The sequence below is a fragment of the Lepisma saccharinum genome, chromosome 5, assembly GCF_977018435.1.
Source record: "Lepisma saccharinum chromosome 5, izLepSacc3.1, whole genome shotgun sequence".
Classification (NCBI taxonomy): Eukaryota; Metazoa; Arthropoda; class Insecta; order Zygentoma; family Lepismatidae; genus Lepisma; species Lepisma saccharinum.
The window spans coordinates 18,220,684-18,234,764 of record NC_139233.1 but is presented as its reverse complement, the minus strand read 5'-3'; positions in this window follow the sequence as shown (position 1 = coordinate 18,234,764).

Genomic DNA, 14,081 nt, shown 5'->3' with positions numbered 1-14,081 from the left:
ATTATCCAATCTATAAATAAAAAAACACCTGTTCTTTATTTACAGAATCTCAAAGAGAGCGATAGTTTGCCAAACTAAAAAATAATCCTATTTTGTTCTCACGATGATAAAAATAGAAGGCATAATCAAAAATAAGTTGGTAACTATAGATTGACATAGAATTGAATAAGCTGAATTTTGATGTAACTCGTTTTTATGTGGTTCTACTTATTAACTTTTAATTGGAGTCCAAACTTGAATATCCGTAATTTTTAATCCGATAGTAGTCCGGTATAATCTATTTACAACATTTAACACAACGCAGTACAAAAGCCTAATATTTAGTTTTCTGACTGAATAGTTCCTTCTTATTCATTCAGAACATTGCAATCATTTCCAGGAACATTTCAAATTTTACACAACATCAGAAAGTATTAAAATTATACTGATATACTTAAAATCCAATCTTTACCATTCTCCATAATGGAACTTTATTTTTGTAATTATCAAGTGAAAGAAGCAATATACAATCTAGAAACTTACTCTAAATTCGAAAGAATTCCCAACCTTCTTCATATATTTATTTACTGTACAATAATTTACGTACGGATCAAAGTTCCACAAGCAAAAATATTTTGGAAAGTTTTATGTGGAGGAAGAATGATGAAATAGTTTGTAAGATAGTAGTTTCAGACTTTGAAAATGCAATTCCAGTTTGTAATTTGCAGATATTTTTAATTTCTCTGGTTCAAATTTGGATGCAAGTTATCGTTGTCATAGTTCTAAAAAGCATTTTTTCGTATTAAGAACTTTACATACAAACGCGTGCAGAAGACGAGCCAAAGTGTACAAGTACTAATTTAACTAAGTTAACCTACTCGAAATACTTGATGAGTACTAGGAACATGAAACTTAAATGTCTTAACCTACTAATTCAAGCCTATAGAAATAGATTTATGATCACACGGTAAATGAAACGCTTTGAGAATATTGATGAAAATATCTTAGTTTAATTAAACAATAAAGGAGAAAAGTTACATGAACTCACAATGATTGACCGTGCAACTGTACGAATCATTATTCGTTAAAGGACTTTGTCCGGATATTTTCCATTTCCATGTGTGTCTGAGTTGTATAACCGGAAAATATACTCCAAGGCTGATATGCGACACACAATTGTACATTAACGAAGTAACTTGCATTACACTAATCTTAGATCTTGCTCTTTTTGACAGAAATGTACTACAAATAAATAATGTAACATCCATTGGTTTATATTGAGTACAAGGGTACAAAATTATTCACAATATATTTGTGAAATACCAAAATTGAACAAAGTTGCAAAAATTTCAATGAAAGGTGTAATATTCACTCATGCAATATTTACCATCTTGCATACAACGCTATGCAACTCGAATTGAAGATGTACTAAGTGCATTTCATTTCGAAAAGCGTGAAAGTTAGTACGCGATATTCGAAATGCCCATTTCCGACATTTTTCACAATGTGAACATTGTCTGTGTTAAATGAAATTGTTAATAATTATAAATCCGACTTACATAAAATGTACATAACAAATCAGTTAGGCTCACTACGTACTTCGAACTTCGTACCAGTTGAACACATTTTCAAGATATTGATGGCTTTTCTTGTGGTACGTCCCCCGAATTTCAATGGAAAAAACATAAAAATCTGGAGTTTGCCCCTTCTTCCCCAGCTATTTTGGGGAGAGGGTGCGAACTTTAGTATTCTTTTAAAAGAATGGACATTTCTCAAGAGAATGGAACATGTTCATGTTCTTTGGTGGCATACAAGTTGAATAATAAGCCAAAATGTGATTTTATTATTTATTTTTTTACATAAAATAGGTAATTTGCATTTTTGGAGGAAAATTGTTATAACTCAGAACGCCGAACCAAGGAAGGGGGTTTGGGGGCGCGACCACCGAATTTCAATGAAAAAAAATTAAAATTTAGAGTTTTCCCCCCTCTTGTCCCGCTCTTTTGGGGAGAAGGTGCAAACCTTAGTATTCTCTTCAAACAATGGACGTTTTCAAAGAGATTGAAACATGTTTCATGTTTCTGGGTGCCATACAAGTTGAATAATGAGCCAAAATGTGAAACTCTGTTCGGAAAAGTGGCATGGATATGTTGTGGAGAGGGTGGGAGGTTGTCATCAATATGAATTTCCCAGGCTTGCTCCAGACCTGTGTCAGAGTTTCCACCCAAACATAAGAGTATGAAGGTCCAAAAGCACATTCATTTCGTAATCAGCACCATGATACCATATGGTATCATCGGGCCAGTACGACCTTACTCTGATGATACCATATGGTATCATCGATGGAGTAAAGGTTAAGCCTCTAAATATTATGTGGAAAATGCATTGAATTATCATTTTTTCTTGTCCGTATGGGAGTAGTAAGGGGACTTGTCAACAGATAGAAGGGATAAGAGTGGGTGGGGCCGTCCGATAGTTGTCGGACGTCGTAGTAAGGCATTTTGTTGGGCAAACTGAAGGAACATGGAAACAAATGGGTTTCATTGATACATACGATTTTTGTCGAATATCGCCACCCGACAGAGTATCTCAGTACAACTCAGACTCCATCAATACCACCAAGTATTGTGTCCATGGCTCTTTGAAATACTTGAGAACTTATTTTAGTTCCAAACGGTAAACGTTTATGTACATACAAATGACCTTCATTTACAATGGTAAGAACACGTTGAGACTTTTCTTCGACTAATAATTGATGAAAAGCTGAACGTAGATCAATCTTCGTATACCACTTATGTGAACCTAACTTATGATAAAGTTCGTCAAAAGTTGGAAGTGGATATTGTAAAGTATCTACATTTGGATTTACAGTTTTGCTATAGTCAGCACATACACGAATACTTCCATCTGCTTTTCGCACAGGAACTACAGGACTACTCCAATCACAACTTTCTATTTCTTCTAAGATTCCTTGCTGGCACAAATCTTTTATTGCCTTGCCTACTTCATCACACATAAAGTAAGGTAGATTGTAACCTTTCCTTTTCACAGGTACAAATCCAGGCTTCAACGGAATTCTAACATTAATATTTCTTATAGGTTCTGAAATGTCATTATTGAACAAAATTTTAAATTTTACAAAAATATCAGATTTCAACTTCGCTGATTCCCCATTTGATGTGTCTGTGTACAAGCTCCTTGTAATACTATTCCAAAATACGAGGGTGGTTTGAAAAGTTCTCGGAATCACCACCAGATGTCAGTGCTAGGACGAGGTTCCCGCATAGTAATAAGCCATCCATTATTAATAAACACGTGGCGCGTCAGTGTTCTGGGTAGAGATCTGTGGTGCGGACTTCACTTTGTAGTTGTTCCCGTGCAGTGCTTTGTGAAGATGGAAAAAATCGAGATTCGAGCGGTGATTAAGTACTTCGTAAAGAAAGGTATAAAAGCAAAGGAAATTCATGCCGATTTTCTGAACACACTGGGGGACTCTGCTCCTTCATATTCAACTGTTGCAAAGTGGATAAACGAGTTTAAATTTGGTCGGGACAGCTTAGAAGATGATCCACGTAGTGGTCTCCCAAAATGTGCTACTACCCCAGAAATTATTGAAAAAGTGCATAAATTGGTCATGGAGGATCACCGACTGAAAGTGCGTGAAATTGCTGAAGCTATAGGAATGTCATCAGAAATGGGCGTATCACATTTTAACAGTTGAATTGGATATGAGAAAATTATCTGCAAGATGGGTGCCGCGACTTTTAACACAGGACCATAAACCCATCAGAGTGGACATTTCCGAACAATGTTTGACTCGTTTTAAGAGAAACCAAACAGATTTTTTGCGCCGGTTTGTGACGACAGATGAAACGTGGGTCCACTACTATACCCCAGAGACAAAACAACAGTCAAAGCAGTGGAAACATGTTGATTCACCACCACCAAAGAAAGCAAAGGCAATACGGTCGGCCGGAAAGGTAATGGCGTCAGTGTTTTGGGATGCGAAAGGGATTGTGTTGATCGATTATCTTCCCACTGGTCAAACAATTACGGGACAATACTACGCTAATCTCCTCGACCAACTAAAGCATAAGATACGGGAAAAGAGGCCAGGTTTGGCAAGAAAGAAAATCATCTTGCATCAGGACAATGCGCGGCCTCACACAAGTTTCGTTGCCATGGCAAAAATTCATGAACTTGGTTACGAATTGTTGCCACATCCGCCTGATTTGGCTCCCTCAGACTTCCATCTTTTCCCCAAACTCAAAAGTTTCCTCGGTGGACGGAGATTCTCTTCAAAGGAAGAACTAATAGCCGAAGTTGACACGTATTTCACAGGCCTGGAGGAATCTAATTTTCGAGATGGGATCAAGGCATTGGAACATCGCTGGACCAAGTGCATTAGTGTACAGGGAGACTACATTGAAAAATAAGAAAAAATCACTGTTGTAAGTCGTTTCTTTCTATTCCATTCCGAGAACTTTTCAAACCACCCTCGTATTTTGTCCATTTGCCCTTGTACAGAATCAATTACCAAACTTCTACTCCAATCGCCAAAGAGAATACGCAATCCTGCTCGACCAAGTATAGGTTTTAAATCATTTAAATCTCCTACTATAAACGGCATTTCAAAACTCAGTGAGTTATACTTTACAGGTAAGGAAATTCGACCCTCAAACTTCAACTTTTCTCCTGTGATAGTACCATAGCCATTTTTGAGTGGATTCAATCGTAAAACGTCGCTGCTTTTCCATACACTACTCTTAGGTAGAATATTAGCATAACTTCCTGTATCCACTATGAATTTAACTGGTTCATTGCAGATATATACCTGAACATGTAAGGGTTGAATCTCATTGCATAATAACTCCTCAACATGCTTGCTACTTTCTTCACTTTTATGCTGTACAGTATTTATTACATTTATACTGAATATATTGTGCTGGCTTCCACTGTAATCAAAATTATTACCTCGGGTTTTGTTTATCGCATCTTCCTCCTCAGAGGGTGTAGAAGAAGATCTTACATTAGATGTAGTCTTATCAAAATATTGCACAGCCCTTGAGGTGTAGTTAGGTTGTTTTTGATGCATGAAATCTGCCTTCTTCCCAGATGATCTTTTATCTACATCCTTTATTTCATTCTTGTATCTACAAACATTTGAAAAATGATTTATCTTGCCACATAATCTGCAAGCTTTTCCCATAGCTGGACAACCTTCAGCTCTGTGTTTTTGTTTCGAACCACATCTATAGCAAATCCAGTGAACATTCTTTGGACTGTCCTGTTGCAATTGTCCTTTATAACATTTCTTTACCTCTAATTTGCTGTTGTACATACTTCTTGGTGTGTATGTGTTAACTTTGTGGATGTTTGAGTCTTGCTGAATATGGCTACCAAATCTGTCTAGTACTTCATGATTCCTAATGTAGTCACAAACATCTTTGTACGTCTTTGGAGTCTCCATAATTAACTTCCTTTTTAATGTACCTTCCTCAAGTCCAAAAATTTTTTGTTGCTTTAATTCATTATCAAAATCTTCTGGCTTACACCCACATGTTAATGACAACTTTTTAATTCGTGATATATATATAGTCATCCATTGATTCACCATGCTCTTTTTTAGCATTTTTAAATTTATATATCTCAAGCAACTTGTTTGTTTTAGGTTCATAAATATCAACGAGTTCTGTCAGCAAAACTTCGACAGGAAAACTACTTGGATCATTTGGAGCTAATTTAATATACAATGCCTCATACGCATTATTTCCAATCACTGATAACAATAAATGAACCTTTTTATCTTCTTTAACTTCTTGTGCTTTTAAAAATGAATCAAATCTTCGTACATAAGCTTTAATATTACTTCCTACCTCATAGGATTCGAAGAATGGCAACGTATTCATTTTTCAAACTTCTTACAGTAGATTTGAATCTTCTATTCAACTACAATAATCTTATTAATTGTTCAACTCACAAATGTATCCCATCCTCGTCGCCACTTATCATGTATTGATTCAAAGAACTTATTTAATGAAACACTTGGGTTCGAACATTTTTCTATTAACTCCATAACACATGTATAAAAAAAAATCAACAACAAGTAACTATAACAACAATAATATATATGGCTGTTTCAGCCCATGGCTTCATAACTTAATATATAACAAGAACAATCTCACAGCCACTGAATACGTCGTGCACCTACAAGGCAGGTAACAGATTTTGTAGCAAGTTTGTGTGGCAGTCATGATTGGCCCATGACGTAGTATCAAATGGTAGCCACTGCTATCCAGGCATATCTGCATATACCCCCTCCCCTTGATTTTAGAACACATCCTATTAAAAGTAACTTTGCGATCTAACTGAACTAGAAAATGTACTTGAACATTGTACCTGCCTCAATGGAATTTTAATAATGAAAAATGTAAACTTAAACTTTTTAAGTTTTTGGTCAAAATGCATCTACCGTACTACAAAAATCTTGGGGGGCTACAGAGGGGGGTGAGGTCAGTGAACATATGTTAATATGAATTTTAATCTATCTTACCACTACACAGTAATATATGAAAATGAAATAGTTGACTGTGGGCTGGAACTACCAATGTGGATATTTTACATCTATGTGCCTATGATGACAAATAATTATTTGTCACATGAAAATGATTTTGCATTGTATATGCTGAAGGGTGGGAGACTTGTATGAGTATGAGCGAGCAAAAGTGGTCCCATGCAATAATCGAATGTGTAATAAGGAGAATTGCAAAATCAAATAAAGCAGCAACAGTGGAATTCTGAAAATAGAAGGGCCCAACAAATCAGTGTCGTGTGTAGGAAACAACTCTGGCATGTATCCTTTGAAGGAATTCTATGGTCATCGTGAAGAGTAACAGCAGAGCTATCGATGTTATGAGTGACCATGGTTCAGTTAGGATTTATGAGAATTCAAGAATAATTAACTTTAATGGAATTAGAGGAGGTATCCTGCCTAGAACCCTGGAATGATATCAGGTGCTGGGAAGGCAACAGTATCTGTGGTGTATGACAGCAGCATGATTTTTTGATAACGACACGATATCTCCATTGATTAATGTTTTTAAGAGCAGCCAGTAACACCTAGTATTGAATTGAAATAAACATTATGAGATTAAAGTGAATGACGGTAATTATCTTCTAAAGCCTGAGTTATATGTTGAAATATCTATGGAATTTGCAAATTGCATATTGTCGAATGAGATATGTACATTAAGTGGACTGCCTTGCCATTCAGGAATTAAACATTTCTAAAACAAAATAATTATTTTTTTCAAGTTATTTCAAAACCATTTTTTATGCTTCTGTAAAATATTGATCGTAGTTCCAATTATTTTCAGTGTGATGACAACCCTACTGAAAATTCTGTCTACTGTTTTCAGTACATCAATGAGTATTTTGAAACATCTAGTGTTTTCAATAGATGAACTGTAATGCTACTGTCTTCTACTGTTTTCAGTAACTGAACTGTACTGCAAATGCTTTCTACTGTTTTTGGTAGTCCAACTGCTTCTCCTATCTTAAGTAGTTGAACTGTACTCTTAATGTTTTCAATAATACAATTGCACAACTAACATCTTTTATTGTGTTCAGTATATTGCTGTCTGAAAACAGTACTCTTGTCAGTAATAAAAATTTTCTTGTCTATATAACTGGAAATGCAATGTAAAAATCGTATAAACAACTAGAATGAATGTATGGTAAAGCATGTTGAATTTGCTACTTAGGAATGCATTCACACAACAAAGAAGTCAAATATAGTGAACATGTTTTTAAGTGTGTAGCTTTACTGTGGTTAACGCACTTGTACAAAATTAAAAAAAAAACATACTCCCTTATAGATAAATTGACATATTGTTCTTCCTATATTCACACGAAAACAGCAAAAAATCAGTTTAAATGAAGACCTGACCCTCACTGAAAATATGCTGTCAAGAATTAATGTCTATTCTTGGAGTCAATAAATGATTTATAATGTATTGTAGCAAGTATTATGCATAATTATTTGGCCACAGGTTGAAGACCTCTGATGTACAGTGTGCACTACAAGAAGATTTTCATTCAAATTCTTTGAATTTCCAGATATAAGTGAGAACTTCGTCACCAAAGCAGGAGGGGGTACTGACAAAATGTTGAAGTTGCTAAGGAATCTGTTGTTAGGTAAGGGACTTTTGTTTTTCCTATTCTTGCAGTGAATGCCAGCAGCAAAGCATTGATATTAGCATAACAAAAGAGCATCTTTTGACAATGAAAAGTCTGTTCCTGTGTTTGCAAATAGTACAACAAAATGTGTTACTAGGTAATATACATGAAATAAACACAACGTAGTAATTTATGAAATATAATTAGCAAATAAGTAGCATTCACTTCTTATCTGGAGTCAGCAATTGAAGCTGCTACTGAACAACTGAAATTTGCCATCAGGTATGATTTTAAATTATAAATCTAAATAAAACTTTTTCCACTAGTTGATTCAAATGGCAAGATACAGTAAGTTAGTTTATAAATTAAACTAACAGGGGTATATGGGGCGACTTTTCCTTAAGCAGCCAAATGTCAATCTCACTTCCATGTAGTATACCCCAGTAACTGCAATGTTGCAGTTGGCATTGGACCTATGGGCTACTGTAATGCTGTGTGTTGTCCTGTGTTTTGTCCTTATATGTGCTGAGCTCTCCTTTACAGCCACAACTTTTAACTAGGTAAGGATATTTTAGTCCTCAAGAGACACGTGCTTATTTTAGATATGGTAAGGGGCTTGGAACTAAGTAATGTCACAGGTGCAAAAAACTTCAGTGTTAACACACCATAATTTTTTTGCTTCAATCAATCAATCAATTACACTAACAGTAAGGCTGGGCCCCATGGCAGAGTGGTTAGCACATCATGCTACGATGCCAGGGATCCCAGGTTCGAATCCCAGCCTGGATGTTTGTGAGTGTCAGTAAGTTTGTAATGTAATGAATTGTGAGCTTCATATATGGGAGAATTGCAGCATTCGAACATAATTTTACTGCATTATATGATAATTGCCATTCTTTAATTATGTTACTCATGTGTGTGAGTGTGTGCACATTATTTTGGTGGGAGCCTTCCCGATGGCGCAGTGGTAGCATCGTCGCCTTGTAATCAAGGGGTCCCAGGTTCAATACCCGGTGGAGGCATAAGTGGTTCGGATCCCACTTTAAACTGTAGGTTCAGTCCCGATTAGCCTTACTGTGCATAAAGTGGGCTTAAAACATTAAATCAATCAATCAATCAATCAAATTATTTTGGTGGGTTATAGTGGAGGGTTCATTAATAGTAGACTTTATATCACACAACACAAACACATTATCCAACTGTAATGGTTCCAGCAGATTCTTTGTGGTCACCCCAATGTTCTACTCTCAGTACACTCAAAAGTGAGTTCGGAACTGGGTAGTTAGACAATCGGATGATTCCATGGTGTAGAATCTGCTAGTGGGATGCGTGGGTGGGATTGGTGTGGTGGGTGGTAGTCGCGGAAGTGTGGAGAGGAGGGAAACAAGTCCAAGACGAGACTAAGGCTGGATGAATGCTCCCAAGTATATCATCCAACCAAATGCACCCAGTGGTTTCTTCGGGTGTCCCTCGATTTTCCTATAGTTCAGTTCTCTCGCTGCCGAGTTGGAAACTGAGCTGTTAGGTGTCAGGCGATACACTGGTTGATTCCCTGGTGGGAAGCGTGGGTAGGGATTCGTGGCAAGTGAGTGGATGACAGCAATGCAAGTGGATGGGGAGGGCTCTCGTCTAGTGGCAAGCAGTTGGACCAATTAGGTTCTTTTGGACCCGTCAATTTAACATGCATAGTTTCCCTGTTTAGTATCATTTCGGATTGGTTACACTTGAGGTTGGGTTTGGTGGTGGGATTTTACAGAAAATATAAAATTGTAATTTGTACATGAAACTTGTTCCTAACAAGTACACCTATGGGAGTGGTAGCCAGTCATCAGTACAGTGACTACGAAAATGACGCTAAGATTTTGAGCTGACTAACTGGCGTAGGGCAGTTTTATGCCCCCCCCCCCTGCAAATAAAATATCGGTGGCCCCCTCAGTGAAAAAATTGTTGAGAGTACTATAATGTATATACCATGGAATATGTGCAAAAAGTAGCCACTCCCTCCCCTCCACCAACGTACACACAACTATAAGGTTGTATAGTTGAAGTATTTGTCACCTAATAATCTGAATAGGGGCGTAAAAGAAATTAGCTGTTACCCCAAATACCCGGCGTTCAGTTTTCATTATTGACTAATGTATCAGTGTAGTAGCTTTTCAATGCACTGGCGCAGACAGGATTCTTTCTTGGAGACTGAGAGGGGAACAAGGGAGGCTTCATGTGGTCAAATATGTAGCGCATGATATTTTGTATTTTTCGCTTCATATTTGTTAAAAAGACAGATAGGTTAAATGTGTACATATACAGATATTTTTAAAAAAATAATGTTTTTGGGAATTGTTCAAAGGATAGTAAACACTCCTCTTTGGACTTCGAGGTGGGTGTGACTTTAGTACCCGTGGCTGTGCTAGTTCAAGTTTTGGGTGTTGAACTGGACCTCTAGATTGTCGGTGTTGATCCAAGGTCCGTTGGAATCTAGAGAAAAATTCTCTTGGACTCCCAAGTCTTGAGAGAAAGGTAATTGAGTGCCGACGGAAATGTGTTAATCGAAAATGCGTCACTCAATGAAAAGACAAGTGGAAGGACTTAAATCCAAAAAGATTGTTGTAACCTAAGTTTAATGTTAAGGGACCTCGATATTATTTATCATAATGTTTAATGCAAGTTTCGATATACCACTGAAAATATATTTTTTAGACTTTTATATTAAACAAGGTCTTTTTTAATAGATCATTACTGGGACACAGGGAGGCTGTTGCTATGCCCTCCCCCTATTTAAGAAAATTTTCATAAAGCATTCCCCCAGCTAGGATAATTTGCATAAGCATCTCCCACCTACTGCAATATCTCCATATTGATTCAAATAGCTATTCTCTCTCCTATGCCCAATCTCGATCAAGCATATTCTCAGCTAAAAAAATTACACTTCGAGGACTGTAGATCGTTACAAAATCATATCAAACTGGAAAAGAACTGATTCGACAGAAAATTTCAATGCAAAAGTAAAATGAACTTCACAGAATAACCTAAAATAACAGTGACACTTAACTCGTGTATTGTGCGACAGAAGATGCAGTACTAGTCCCTGGAGTAAGAGAATAATTGTCCCCTGGGCCCCACATCTTACTTAGTTTTAGGGTTCCTTTGAAGTGTTGAAAAGAAAAATTAACAAACCTTTAAAACTATAGCTAAGAATCGAAAATAAAGTGTAACACTTGGCAGGTGTGCATATGTAGGAAATGCACATTAACTCTTATAGAAAATATAGAAAAAAGTGTGTGTAAAGGTATGGAGTATGGAAGTTGATTTTTCCAATCGTTGGATATTTGTAAGTAAATTAATTCAGCCTTTTGGATTCAAGTTACCCGAGGCCCCTCTGCTTATTAACGCAGACATTGTCTTATATTCTACAGGAAATACATTCGACCACACATTAAAAATTAATAATACAGAACACTGAGTCGTGGAAGTTATTTATGGTGCTCGTTGACTCGTACAATAGTGCGAAATATGTGGATACATATTCTAAGTTCACGAATTGTAAATAAATAAATAAATTCTCACTTGGGTAGTTTGAATTTTTATTGTTGACTCACATCTGTTTCGTAAATCCGTAGTTCTATCTATTGAATTTCTGGGATTATTAAAAATTTCAAGACCACAAAGATAGCATTGCGGCGCCCCTACACCTCAGGGACCCCCCCGCACCGCAGGGGTTACGGGGGCGGACGCCACATTTGTAGATATCTATTACATAGAGTTTAAGATATCTATATATCCAATTTGAGTCTTTTCTGGAAGTGAATAAGTGTTCAAAATCAATATTTTGCCAAGAGTCCTATCCTGAAGCACTGATGCACTCATCAGTGGAAGGAAATAATAAAAAAACAAGCAGCAACATGTAGAAGTATAGCCTTGAAATATGCAGCAGTTAGAAGAAAATTCTTTCATTATTTTGATCAATGAATGGCATCACAAAAACAAATGCAATGAACTTGTTGTAGCTTTTTGAAGCACAGATAAGGTAACAGCATAAGAGAAAGATAATTTTGAATGAAAGATGTAGCGCATGATGTTATTTTCAATATGCCAAATGCAAGGTATAACAAAATGAAGACTGTTGAATTCTGCAGTAAATTTGAATGAAAATTGAATAAATGTGTCCCATCAGTGCATGTAGCAGACAAAACACATACCATAGATAGTTTCTTCCCTGCTTTGGCATCAACTGGGTATTTTGAAAACAAAAATTTGCTGTGTGCCTGTTAGATAAATCTCATTGAAGTATGAATTGTGTGATAAAATTTACAGTAATTATGCAGACACTTGCTGCATACAATCCATCGCATCTTGAATCATATTCTACAGACAAAATTTTATGGAAAGTTCTCAATAAATCAATTCCACTAACTATAATAAATCACCAAGAAATCAACCTGCATAAACATTGTATAAAGCAATGAAAGATAGATTTCCTAGGAATTTATATTTCCTGCAACACTGGCAGACCGATCTCAATGACATGCTGAACTTGCAAAATCACAAAAATGGATAAAAGTAAAACTTACTGTGATTGTTACATTCAGCAAACATACTTTGGCTTTTCCAGTGAAGAATAAAATTTTCGAACAAAATTAAAGAAAACCTTTGAAATTACAAACTTTTAAAGGAAGTGAGTTTGCAAACAAGACTGTTCAGAAATTTCTAAAAAAATATACAGTTCACTACAAAAAAAATCTTGATATCAAACCTAGCATTGTTGAGGGTTTCAATAGAACTTCGAAGAAGTACATGTGAAAATATTTCACCAAGGAAAGAACATGTAGATGTACTTCCAAAGCTTTTCCATGATTACAATCACAAAATTCATTCAAGCATAAAATGACTCCAGTTGATGTTGCACATTACCAAGTTTTAAAACTGTCTGGTTGAAATCATAAGTAAATAATCAGTTCGTTCTAAAAAAAATAGTAGCAGGGATGATAAAAGAGAATACTGTAATAACTTTGACAAGTATCGAAAGGGAGGAGTGGGGGGGAGATGTAATGATGTAGCATACTGCAATACTCCCAGTTCATATATCCTGCCACTGGTCATTTTGATGGGAATAAGTCAATGACCAGTGTTTCAGGATAATATTCCTAATGGGTCAGTTGTCTGAATAAGTAAAAGTAGGTACATAAATGAAGAAGTATTTCTGACATTCCTTCAGCTCTTCCAAAACCATCATGTTACAAGGAAAGATGGCAATTCATCTCATGCAGCACTTGAATACTACCAGTACAACAAATAAAAATAAGATAAATTTGGAATACACATTTATTACATAGCACTTCTAAACATAATAACCGCAAATTGAGACATTTGCCATACCCATATTGATGCATAAGCTTTTTGAATGCCATTGACATGGAATGTAACTGCCTCGAGGCTAAGCCAACCATGTTCATTTTAAATCTTCTGATACCTTTCTACACCCACCCATCACTCATGAAGTTTTGTCCATTCATAACACATATCCTCTGAGCACCAGCCACACTATGTCCATGTGGCAAAAGTTGAATCACAGAGTGAATATCACATTAGGCATGAGTGTAGCCATGTCTACTTGCTTGCTAGAAGGAGTAGCGTTGATGATATGGAATGACTACAATGGCTTCACAGGTGGTGTAAACATGTGGCATTGACCAATTCATTATTAATCATGCCTATGTAAACACTGTATTGCCATAGCAACTCAGTTTTGTTTTCTTAACATGCCTGCAGGAAGATCTGATGAACGTCATTCAAAGTTGGCAGAAACTTTCTATGATGAGGGTGTACAAAAGCTTGTGCATCTCTATGACAAATGTCTCAATTCATTTTGTGATAATTAGACCTCGGATTTTTAAGTTCCTATAATAGGCTCTAAAAATCCTAAAATA